This window comes from Gekko japonicus, unplaced genomic scaffold, assembly GCF_001447785.1.
Source record: "Gekko japonicus isolate JY-2015 unplaced genomic scaffold, Gekko_japonicus_V1.1 scaffold759, whole genome shotgun sequence".
NCBI classification, from domain to species: domain Eukaryota; kingdom Metazoa; phylum Chordata; class Lepidosauria; order Squamata; family Gekkonidae; genus Gekko; species Gekko japonicus.
Window position 1 is genome coordinate 467,754 of NW_015176473.1, and position 12,147 is coordinate 479,900.

The following is a 12,147-nucleotide window of genomic DNA, read 5'->3' on the forward strand; positions in this document are numbered from 1 at the left end:
TGAAAAGGAGGCGGTTGCTGGAAGCGCCTTCCACGGATTGCATCTTGATTGCCTGCTTTTGTTTTTATTAAAAAAATATATCTTTGGCCCTGTTCACACGGAGCATTTGCCGTGCTAAAGATACGGATGATAGGCAGATTTTCCGGGCGCGATGACACCCCAACATCTGGGAAGCGTAGTGACCCGTGGCTAACCCGTGGCTTCTTGCCGAAGATATGGAGTAAAAAACTAGTACATACGATGTGCTAGTTTCCGGAAAACGCGGGGTAAGGGCGGGCGTCTGATTGTGTTTCCGCTGGAATCCCGTGGCATCCGGCGCCCGCCCATGTCCTGTTGCAAACCGGATTTTTTTTTTTAAGTCTCTACAGGATGTGCACAAACGCCCACCGGCACATGCGCACACTGTGGTGAAGGGGAAAAAATTCCTGTTTGCCACGGAAGCGGCGCCTAGCGATTGCCAGTGTGATCGCACCACGCTGCTTCTTTGCTGTGCTGCAGGATAGCTGTGTAACCAGCTGCCGCGCATTACTTTGCTCCGGGGCAAACAGCCACGCTCCCCCCCCACACATTTTCCGGCCCATGTGACGGGGATATTTATACTGTTTTCTTCACCCACAGTGAACTCCCACTGCTTTCTTATAAAGCAATCTATCCAAAAACAAGAGGACGTCTTGGAGGTCAACAGTGTTCCCTCTAAACTGAGCGAGTGTGAGCTAGCTCAGTTTTTTAGCTTCCGGCTCACTCATTTTTGTCTCAGCTCAGGAAGGATGGCTCCAGAGCAAACTAATTTATGCAGGAGCCAAATCGCTGGCTCACAACTTTAATGCTAGTAGCTCACAAAGTAGAATTTTTGCTCACAGTACCCCACAGCTTAGAGGGAGCATTGGAGGTCATCAACTCATAGGATTGCCATAAGTCAGAAACGAGTGACAGCATATAACACGCACACATCCTAAACCAGAGGGACAATTGTAGCACAGCCTAAAACACACATCCAAATAACTTAAAACCAGCAACACCTCACATTAACAAGGGTTCTGTTCCCTTCTAGACTCAGCCAAGTTGGCCATGCTGACCACGGCTTTTGTAACTCCATGGCTAGACTACTGTTAACACGGCATACATGGGGTTGCCCTTGAAAACAACCCAGAAATGCCAATTTCTGCAAAATGTTACTGCCCGGTTGTTGTTTGGGGATAACTGGAATGAAATTCTACTAAGCGGCCTCTAAGGGTTCAATCCAAATTCCTTGGTTCTCTATTTGGCATTCCTAGAAGCACTTCTAATGTAACACTTAGGCAAGAGGCTGGGCTACTCAGAGTCGAAGCAAAGGTCTGGGAACAGGCTATAAAACTCTGGCTAAAAATTCATTACAACCCAAAGGGTTTAATACCTTACCTTTTAGCCTCGGATACTCACTCTGTCTGGTCCACGCAAATTCTTAATAAGTTTAACAACCAGGATGGTGAGAGGGTTTGAGGAAAGGTTGAAAGAGTTGGGTATGTTTAGCCTGGGAAAGAGAAGGCTTAGAGAGGACATGATTGCAGTCTTCAAGTATTTGAAGGGCTGTTATATAGAAGACAGAGCAGATCTATTCTCTCTTGCTCCGGATTGCAAGACCAGATCTAATGGGTGGAAATTACAAGGGAGTCGATACCAGCTAAATATCAGGAGAAACTTCCTAGCTGTCAGAGTGATTGAGCAGTGGAACAGTCTGCCTCGGGAGGTGGCAGATGCTTCTTCGCTGGACGTTTTCAAGCGGAGGCTGGGCGACCATCTTTCGGGTATGTTGTAGGGCTCTCTTTCGGCTATGCTCCTGCAGAGAGCAGGGGGTTGGACTAGATGATCTGCAAGGTCCCTTCCAACTCTAACATTCGATGATTCTAAGTTAAATCAGATTGGCCTATTCCCAGAAGATCTCTTCTATGGAAGCCTATACAAGGCAAGAACAGCTGTCACGCAGAGGCTTCATGATATTGAATTACAAAATGAAGAAGCTTTGCTACCCAGGAACTACAGAAATATAAAATCTTGGCCTAATTTTACTGTTGCCCCTTATTTAGTTCACATTACCTGTGAACCCTATAGATGGACCTTTTCCAGAGCCCGTTTTGTGGCACTCCCTTCCGCCGTACTGCAAGGCAAATTCACTCGAGTCCCAATGCATGAACGTAGATGCCCATGCATGGCTATCAGTTACTCATGTCCTCCTGTTCTGCAGATTCTATCAGGAGGAACGAGACCATCTTATACTACCCCTTTTTTCTAGATGTAGCCCTCTGCAGCCTTATCTTGATTTTAGGCCAGAAGTCCTTCGTAAATTCCTCCTAGAAGACGTTCAGAGCTTAGTGACTTACGCTGTGGCAAAACTGTGTTGCTTAGCTTTTAGGAAACGTAAACTTATTCTAGCTGAAAAAACTGTATGATTCTCTTATTAACATTATTTTACTAATTTTATTAATTTTCTCTTTATTAATTTTCTCTCTTTATTAATTTTTATACTATTCCTATGTTATTACTGTTTTAATCCTTCTTATATCAGAATTGTACTGTTTTACTGGCTCTTGCTGTAATAAATTAGATCGGATTGGCTTAGATGCCTCTATAATTTTGAGCTGAATTTAAGGGGCTCATTCTTATTTTGTTTGTTTACTTATTTGTCAGATTTATATTCCACCCTCCTGGCGAATGAGCTAAGGGGCAGATCACAGCAAATAATCAGGCCATTTGGCATCACAAAAAGACAACAATAAATAGTTCACTAAAACGTTGCCACAAGGAATTTAAAACAGATTGCGCCAATATTGCACAGTCTCCAGTACTGGTGCCGTGGGATTCTAAATTTGTTTAACCCGGGCTGCGTAGAAATTAGGGTTGCCAATTCGATCTTCCGCTGGAGTGGGGGGCTCCCGGCCGGTGTCTGGTGTGCGCGCACGTCGGGGTGGAGTTCCCCCGGGGGCCCGATCCAGCGGTGGCAGGGAACGGGCCTCTGGGGCGGGGGTTTCCCCGCCCACCGTGGGGACTTAGGAAGCCTAGTAGAAATGGTGTCTTCGGCAGGGGTGGTCGACTATTTTTCTGGACACCTGACACCTCAACCACAGGTCTGGTGGAACAGATCAGTTTTACAGGCCCCGCGGACCAATAAGAAGCCCCGCAGAGCCCTGATCTCACGCGGGAGCATGTTCCACCAGGCCGGAGCCAGGACAGAGAAAGCTCTGGTCCCGGTCGAGGCTAAAGGGACGTCCCTCGGGCTGGAGATAACCAGCAGATCTCTATCAACAGATGCAAGGCTATCTGGGGCACATTTGGAGGCCTCCGGGACCTTGGAGGGTCTTGACCACATGCACCAGAGGTAGGGACTGTTACCTACACACATAGGTATTGCTGCATATCACTGTAAGTCTGCTCCATGGACAGTATGGACCATGGATGAATCACAAGCCGGAATTAAGATTGCTGGGGAAAAGATCAACAACCTCAGATATGCAGACGATACTACTCTGATGGCAGAAAGTGAAGAGGACCTAAAGAGCCTCTTGCTCAGGATAAAAGAGGAGAGCACAAAAGTGGGCTTGAAACTCAATATAAAAAAAACGAAGATCCTGGCATCCGGCCCCATCACTCCTTGGCAAATAGAAGGGGAAGTCGTGGAAGAAGTGACAGACTTCGCGATCCTGGGATCCAAGATCACTGCAGACTGTGACAGCAGCCATGAAATTAAAAGATACCTGCTCCTTGGGAGGAAAGCGATGGCGAACCTAAACAGCATAATAAAAAGTAGAGACATCACCCTGCCGACAAAAGTCTGCATGGTCAAAGCGATGGTATTCCCAGTAGTCATGTATGGCTGTGAGAGTTGGACTATAAGGAAGGCCAAGCGCCGAAGAATAGATTCTTTTGAATTATGGTGCTGGAGAAGACTCTTGAGAGTCCCTTGGACTGCAAGAAGATCAAATCGGTCAATCCTAAAAGAAATCAACCCCGATTGTTCCCTGGAAGGCCAGAGGCTGAAGCTCAAAGACTTTGGCCACCAAATGAGAAGGGAGCACTGACTGGAGGAGAAGACCCTGATTTGGTATAGTGGTTAAGAGTGACGGACTCTAATCGGGAGAACTGGGTTTGATTCCCCCACTCCTCCACATGGAGCCAGCTGGGTGACCTTGGGTCAATCACAAATTTAGTCTCTCAGGGCTGTTCTCTCAAGAGCAGTCCTCGAAAGAGCTCTCTCAGCCCCACTCACCTCACAGGCAGTGTTCCCTCTAAGCTGAGTTAGTGTGAGCTAGCTCAGTTTTTTTAGCCTCCGGCACACACGTTTTTGTCTTCTCTCAGGAAGGATGGCTCCGGAGCGAACTAATTTATGCAGGAGCCGAAGCTCTCGCTCACCACTTTAACGCCGGGAGCTCACCAAGTAGAATTTTTGCTCACAAGACTCCTCAGCTTAGAGGGAGCATTGCTCACAGGGGGTGTCTGTTGTGGGGAGAGGAAGGCGACTGTAAGCCCCTCTGAGACTCCTTCAGGTAGTGAAATGCAGGGTATAAAAACCAACTCTTCTTCTCCTCCTTCTCCTCCTCCTCTATGTACCCCCCACAAGTCATCTTTTCTCTAAGCGAAAAACCACCAACTCGTTTCCTCCCAGGGCAGGCACTTGGAACTCCTTGACTGTTTTCACTGCTCTTTTCTGCCCAGTATGGTGTCGTGGTTAAGAGCAGCGGACTCTAATCTGGGAGGACCGGGTTTGATTCCCCACTCCTCCACTTGCACCTGGCTGGATGACCTTGGGCAAGCCATAGTTCTGATAAGACCTGTTCTAGAAAATGAGCAGTTTCTGTCAAGAGCTCTCTCAGCCCCGCCTACCTCACAGGGTGTCTGTTGTGGGGAGGGGAAAAGAGAGGAGCTTGTAAGCCACTCTGAGACTCCGAGTGAAGGGCGGGGTATAAATCCAATCTCCTCCTCCTCCAGTTTGGCGTAGTCGTTAAGTGTGTGACTCTAATCTGGGAGAACCGGGTTTGATTCCCCACTCCTCCATGTGCAGCTGCTGGATGACCTTGGGCAAGCCATAAGTTCTCTCGCAGCTGATCTCTCAGGAGCAGTCCTCAAGAGGGCTCTCTCAGCCCCACCCACCTCACAGGGTGTCTTTTGTGGGGAGGGGAAGGGAAAGGAGTTTGTAAGCCGCTCTGGGACTCCCAGTGAAGGGCGGGGCATGAATCCAATCTCCCACAGGAAGTGGTGGCGGCTACAAGCCTGGACGGCTTCAAGAGGGAATTAGATAAGCATATGGAGCAGAGGTCCATCAGTGGCTATTAGCCACAAGGTATAGATAGCGGCTCTGGGGCAAGTGATGCTCTGTCATCTTGGTGCTTGGGGGGGTCAACAGTGGGAGGGCTTCTAGTGTCCTGGCCCCACTGCTGGACCTCCTGATGGCCCCTGGTATTTTTTGCCACTGTGTGACACAGAGTGTTGGACTGGATGGGCCACTGGCCTGATCCAACATTGGCTTCTCTTATGTTCTTATAGGAACTCTCAGTCTGGGGCAAGTGATGCTCTGTATCCTTGGTGCTTCGGGGGGTGGGGGGGTGGTCAACAGTGGGAGGGCTTCTGGTGTCCTCCTGGCCCCACTGCTGGACCTCCTGATGGCCCCTGGTATTTCTGGCCACTGTGTGACCCAGAGTGTTGGACTGGATGGGCCTTTGGCCTGATCCAACATTGGCGTCTCTTATGTTCTTAATCTCCTCCTCCTCCTTTTCCCAGCCCTGCAAGGCCCATTCAGGGACTTGCCACCATCGTAGCCGAACTAGCTTGTTCCCTTTACCACCTTGTTACTCTCGTACCCATTGACTGAGTCTATGACATTCTGGCCTACGGCGCTCTCCGAGAAACATGGCTCCAAATATATCATTTTCCAAATTTGGAGAAAAAAAAATTAGAAACAGCCCTAAAAATAAAAGAGGTTTTTGAGCATAATTTTCCAGAGGCAGAAAGCTGCAGTTTTATGGGTGTTGGATCCCTGTTAGAAGCCAGGAGACAGCAGCGAGGACACAGCCAGAGTGGAAATATCGCTTTCTGGAAGGCCGCTGGCCCATCGGCGACCACAACGCCCCCTCCAAAGGATGCCTGAGTGAATTTTCAGACCAAGCACGCGGCCAAGCCTGCCTGCCAGAAAGCCACTGGTAGCCGCATGCAATTATGCACTTGTGGCTCGCCCACATCCCGGGGCCACAAGGCAGTTGGTGGGTGGGCCCAGGGGGGAGAGCTGCGACATCTAACACATTTAATTTGCCCAGAAGGGTGAGGTCTCGAAGCCCCCAAGAATCAGGGCTACACCAGGCCCCAAACTCTCTGGGCCATTCAGAGCAGGAAGGCTCTGGCCCCTGAGGAGACACCTTCCCCAAGCAAAGAGAAAGGCATAGAGATCTCCCAGAATTACAAATGAATTCCAGGCTACAGAGATTAGTTCTGCGGGAGGAAATGGCTACTTTGGAGGGGGGGGGCTCCCACACAGGAGGAGGAGGAAGAGGAGGAGGAGGAGAAGAAGAAGAAGAAGAAGAAGAAGAAGAGATTGGATTTATACCACGCCCTTCACAACCCAAAGGTTTCTCAGAGCGGCTCACAAACTCCTTTCCCTTCCCCTCCCCACAACAGACACCCTGTGAGGTAGGTGGGGCTGAGAGAGCTCTTGACAGAAACGGCTCTTTTTCAAGGACAGCTCTTATCAGAACTACGGCTTGCCCAAGGTCATCCAGCCAGGTGCAAGTGGAGGAGTGGGGAATCAAACCGGGTTCTCCCAGATAAGAGTCCGTGCACTTAACCACCAGGGGTCATTTCCTGTAGGAGCGCACAGGAGCGGAGCTCCGGCAGTAAAGAGCCCAAGGGGCGGGCACATTCAACAAGCCCCACCCCCTGCTCCCAGCAGCCCTCAGTCGGAGCAAGAGGCAGCCAGGGAAGAACCCCCCCCCCCAGCCAAAACAGTCCAGTGGCACCTTTAAACCAGGATTTATTCACATACAAGCTCTCCTTTCTTTGTGAGGACAGATCTGCACATTCCCCCCCACCCCCAAAATATCTAGCAATCCAAAGCAGTCCAGTGGAGCCTGAGCAGTAGGTGTTGCCTTCTGACACACTTCCGGTGATGTCAGGGGGTGTGGCATATGCAAATAAGTTATGCTAATGAGTTGTGCTAATGAGCTCCTGCATCTCTTTTTCTACGAAATGACCCCTGACCACCACACCAAACTGGCTCTTCCAGTGAGGTTACTCCCAATGCTTCCTCTAAGCTCTGGAGCAAAAATTCTACTGTGTGAGCTCCTGGCCTTAAAGTTGTAGTGAGCAATTTGGCTACTGCATAAATTAGTTTTCTTTGGTGCCGTCCTTCCTGAGCGAAGACAAAAATGTGTGAGCCGGAGGCTAAAAAGCTAGCTCACACTAATTCAGCTTAGAGGGAATGCTCCCTTTCCCAAACCCTGCCCTCCTCAGACTCCACCCCTCAAATCTCCAAGAGTTTCCCAACCCAGAATTGGCAACCCCAGGCACAGCATGTATTTCATCTGAACAAAGGAAGAGCTTTGCCGGATGAATCAAAAGAGGTGTTCTTGGGAATGTTTATGGAGAAATTCAATGAAAATTTCAACATGTAATAATTTATAAGAAAATTGCTATAAAATGATGTATAGATGGTATGACGCCCAAAAAGATTGCCATTATGAGCAGGGGTCACTTCGTAGAAAAAGAGGTGCAGGAGCTCATTAGCATAACTCATTAGCGTAACTTATTTGCATATGCCACACCCCCTGACATCACCAGAAGTGTGTCAGAAGGCAACACCCACCGCTCAGGCTCCACTGGACTGTTTTGGATTGCTAGCTATTGGGGAGGGGACGTGCAGATCTGTCCTTGCAGGGGAGGGAGAGCTTGTACCTGCATAAAACTTGGTCTTAAAGGTGCCACTGGACTGTTTTGGACTGGGGTGGGGGGTGGGGGGAGCTCTGCAACTTACCTGGCTGCTTCTTGCTCTGACTGAGGGCTGCTGGGAGCAGGGGGCGGGGCTTGTTGCATGTGCCCACCCCCTGGGCTCTTTACTGCCGGAGCTCCGCTCCTGTGCGCTCCTACAGGAAATGACCCCTGGTGGTTAAGTGCACGGACTCTTATCTGGGAGAACCCGGTTTGATTCCCCACTCCTCCACTTGCACCTGGCTGGATGACCTTGGGCAAGCCGTAGTTCTGATAAGAGCTGTCCTTGAAAAAGAGCCGCACCTGTTTATCATGCTTCTATTACGGTTTTTGAGCGCAGGGTATTGGAGGATATATTATCCATGGAACAAAATAAAATACCTATTAGATTCAATCTTAACATAGAGCAGTGGAAAAGTTTAAAACAAATAGTGGAGTGGGAGGATATCATAATTAAAGGTGCAGATAAGGGAGGAGCAGTTGTCATTCAGGATAAGACCGATTATATAGCTGAAGTAAGAAGACAACTAAACAACACTGAGTTTTATAAGAGGATGGAATGTGATCCCTCCAATGAAATAATTAGACTCATTGCTATAACAGTTAATGAAGGGATCCTTTTCGAATATATATCTACACAGACGGCAGAGTTTTTGAAGAAAAAACATTATAGAGTGCCTATTTTTTATACACTCCCCAAGATCCATAAATCTGAGTTTCCTCCGCCAGGTAGACCTATAGTCTCTGGGACGAATTCCCTGCTTGAACCACTATCTATGTACCTGGATTCTTTTCTCCAACCTTTTGTTAGCTCTTTAGATTCTTATATTAAGGATACTAGGGATTTTATACAACATATTGAGGGTAAGCACATACCAGAAGGGGCGGTGATTCTTACCATGGACGTGGGGGCTTTGTATACTAACATCCCCCACGAAGAAGCTAGGCTGTGCCTGTTAAGAACACTTGAAAGGAGACCTCATTTACATCCACCCACCCATTTCCTTCTAGATCTCATTGATATTATTTTTGAGAAAAGTCATTTTAGATTTGGTGATGAATTTTACCTCCAAGTCAAAGGTGTTGCCATGGGTAGCTCCTTCGCACCCAGTGTCGCTAATTTATTTATGGGCACATTTGAAAGTGATTGGATTATTAATAATACCACTAATATTTACTTTAAAGACATTTTGATTTATAAACGGTACATTGATGATTTATTTCTTGTGATCAGAAATATGGATGTTACATTATCTTTTGTACAATGGATTAATACGGTTCATCCATCCATCAAGTTCTCTCATACTGCCAGTATGACTGGAGTTAATTTTTTGGACACCACTGTGTATGTTAACAATGGTAGTTTGGCAGTCCGCCCCTATCATAAAGAAACTGATAAAAATTCATTACTTCATTTTGATTCGTTCCATATACAACATCTGAAGAATAATTTACCTTATGGACAGTTTTTGAGGGCCAGGAGAAATTCAACTACGTTTGAGGACTTTCTATTGGAGGCAGATAGACTTAGTAGCCTATTTATAAATAGAAAGTATCCTTTAAATGTGATTCAGAGTGCCCGTTTCCGAGCGGAACGGCGGGACCGCCCGGAACTGTTCCAATCTAAACTAGATCGTAAAAATGACAACAGATTATTCTGGGCGGTAGAACATACAAATAGATCTTATATTATTAAAAAAATCATTCTCAAGCATTGGCACATTTTGGGGGATATTGGGGCGTGCTCTTTACCTCCTCATATAGGCTTTAGAAGAACACAGAACATTGGGGACAAACTTGTCAGAGCAGACGCCTTTAAAGTTCTTGTGCAAGACACTTTACCACCTGGGCATCACAAATGTGGTCACTGTGCGGCCTGTTCTTTGATGTCAGAGACAGGTGTTCTGGATTTTCCGGAACTGAATTTTAAGAAAACACTCACCCATTTTTCATCTTGTGCCACGAAGTCCGTCATTTACCTAATTACATGTGCTTGTGCGCACAGGTATGTCGGGCAAACTTCAAGAGCATTGAGAACTAGGATCCTGGAACACAGATCGAAATTGAAGCATAAATGTATAACGGCTCCTATGGTCCAGCATTTTGATATAGCGGGCCACGGACCCAATGACTTTAAATGTGTAGTCTTGGAAGTGGTGAAACCCAAACCTTATACACACAGTGACATGCAGAGAATATTACTGCAAAGAGAGGCTTTCTGGACTTTTGTATTAAAAACAGAATATCCCACTGGTCTCAATGCTGCCCTTGATTTATCATGTTTTTTAGGAGAATGAATCTACACCCTCCTATATCCCTGCCTGTTATTATGTTCCTTAAACCCTTCATGAGATTCTCTATTCTTAATATACTTTGTTCTATACTCTTCCACATATTTACCCTCTTTGTAAATAGCTGGTTGCCAACTTATGATATACTTACCTTTTCTTCTGGTCAGTTGGCTGCCCAAACCGGATATGCACTTTGTATTTATAGAGGAAGCTTCCAATTAACTAGTAAGACTGACTTGTCCATGTAAAAGAATCAGTGTGTAGGAGCTGTGTGAGCCATTTTGGTGAGTTATTGATATATAGTATTCAGGATGACCACCTTTATTTTGGACTGTTGATTTGTTTATTGAACATTAACTATATTTAATATTTGTTATTATGTTTAAATTGACAGAATGTTTTGGATACCCTTGTGGTGCATTGAATTGCAGAAGTTCATTGAATATTGAAGACTGTATGTATTATTTCACAATTTTATTAAGTTGTATTTAAGTCATTTGTGAGACTTTTTGGAGTTTCTTGTTTCCTATTATATTGTATTTGTTATTGTTGATAGGAGATTGAGAAAGATCACTCGAAACGAACGCAGATACACTCGAGAAGTGTTCGTCCTTGTTCCTGTGCTGTATACCTGCTAGCACCTGCTGGAAAACAAATATTAAATTACATCTTTGATATTTGAAATGTATTACATCTTTATATTTTTGTGAACTTTTTCAGCAATTTATTTTGTATTTACTATACTCTATTTGCTGTACCCCATAGTCTATATGTTATATTGATTACAACGGCCAGAATGACATATGCTCAATGTTGGAAGCAAGAAAGAATACCTGAACTATGGGAATGGATAAGGAAGCTACTCTTTATGGCTGAAATGGATAAAATGACAAGAAAGTTGAACAATAAAGAAGATGAAGAATTTTTTGCGGATTGGAAGGACTTTAAAGAATATATAGAGAAACATTGGGATGTTAAAAATAAACTTTTTTGCTTTAGTAATTATTAAGAATAGACTTTAGAAATGTTGGAAAGAAATTGTTATCGAATAGGTTACCTAAGAGACTGAAAAAACATAAGTAAGATAGTAAAAGAAATTGTGAACTTTTAAATAATATCAAACCGAAGGGAAAGATTAAGAGAGGAAGTGTGGTGGGGGTGGGAATGCTACGGGAAGCCTGGAGAAGGGGTGGGAGGGGAAAGGGATGTATTAAGAAATGGTGAACTGGTTAATTTTGGACTTGTTTTATATCCTGTTAATAAAAACCTGTTAGTTTTTTTTTAAAAAAAGAGGTGTTCGGCAGCCTGTCAGATCAAGATGGGCAGCCGTGTGCCCTGACCCGGATACCCCAGGCAAGCCTGATCTCATCAGATCTCGGAAGCTAAGCAGGGCTCACCCTGGCGAGCATTTGGATGGGAGACCTCCAAGGAAGCCCAGGGCCTTGAGGCAGAGGCAGGCAATATCAAGGCACCTCTCTGAACATCCCCCATGCCCCAGAAGGAGTCGCAACAGGTTGCCATGACTGCAGAGCTCTGGCAGTAAAGAGCCCAGGGGGTTGGGCACATGCAACAAGTCCCACCCCCTGCTCCCAGGAGCAGAGCAAGAAGCAGCCAGGTAAGTTGCGGAGCCCCCCCAGCCCAAACCAGTCCAGTGGCACCTTTAAGACCAAGTTTTATTCAGGTACAAGCTCTCCCTCCTCTGCGAAGACAGATCTGCACGTTCCCCCCCCCCCCACAATAGCTAGCAATCCAAAAGAGTCCAGTGGAGCCTGAGCGGTGGGTGTTGCCTTCTGACACGCTTCCGGTGATGTCAGGGGGTGTGGCACATGCAAATGAGTTATGCTAATGCTAATGAGCTCCTGCACCTTTTTCTACGAAATGACCCCTGGGTATGGGCACGCACACACACAAA

At 46.4% G+C, this 12,147-nt stretch overlaps 1 long non-coding RNA gene across 1 annotated transcript; it reads left to right on the forward strand.

The window, feature by feature from the left end:
• Positions 1 to 10,419: 10,419 nt before the first annotated feature.
• LOC107123826 lies at positions 10,420 to 10,824 on the forward strand. The gene is made up of 3 exons (XR_001482957.1): positions 10,420 to 10,519; positions 10,630 to 10,689; positions 10,792 to 10,824. It is a non-coding gene; the product is annotated as an uncharacterized LOC107123826 (long non-coding RNA).
• The last annotated feature ends 1,323 nt before the right edge of the window (positions 10,825 to 12,147 follow it).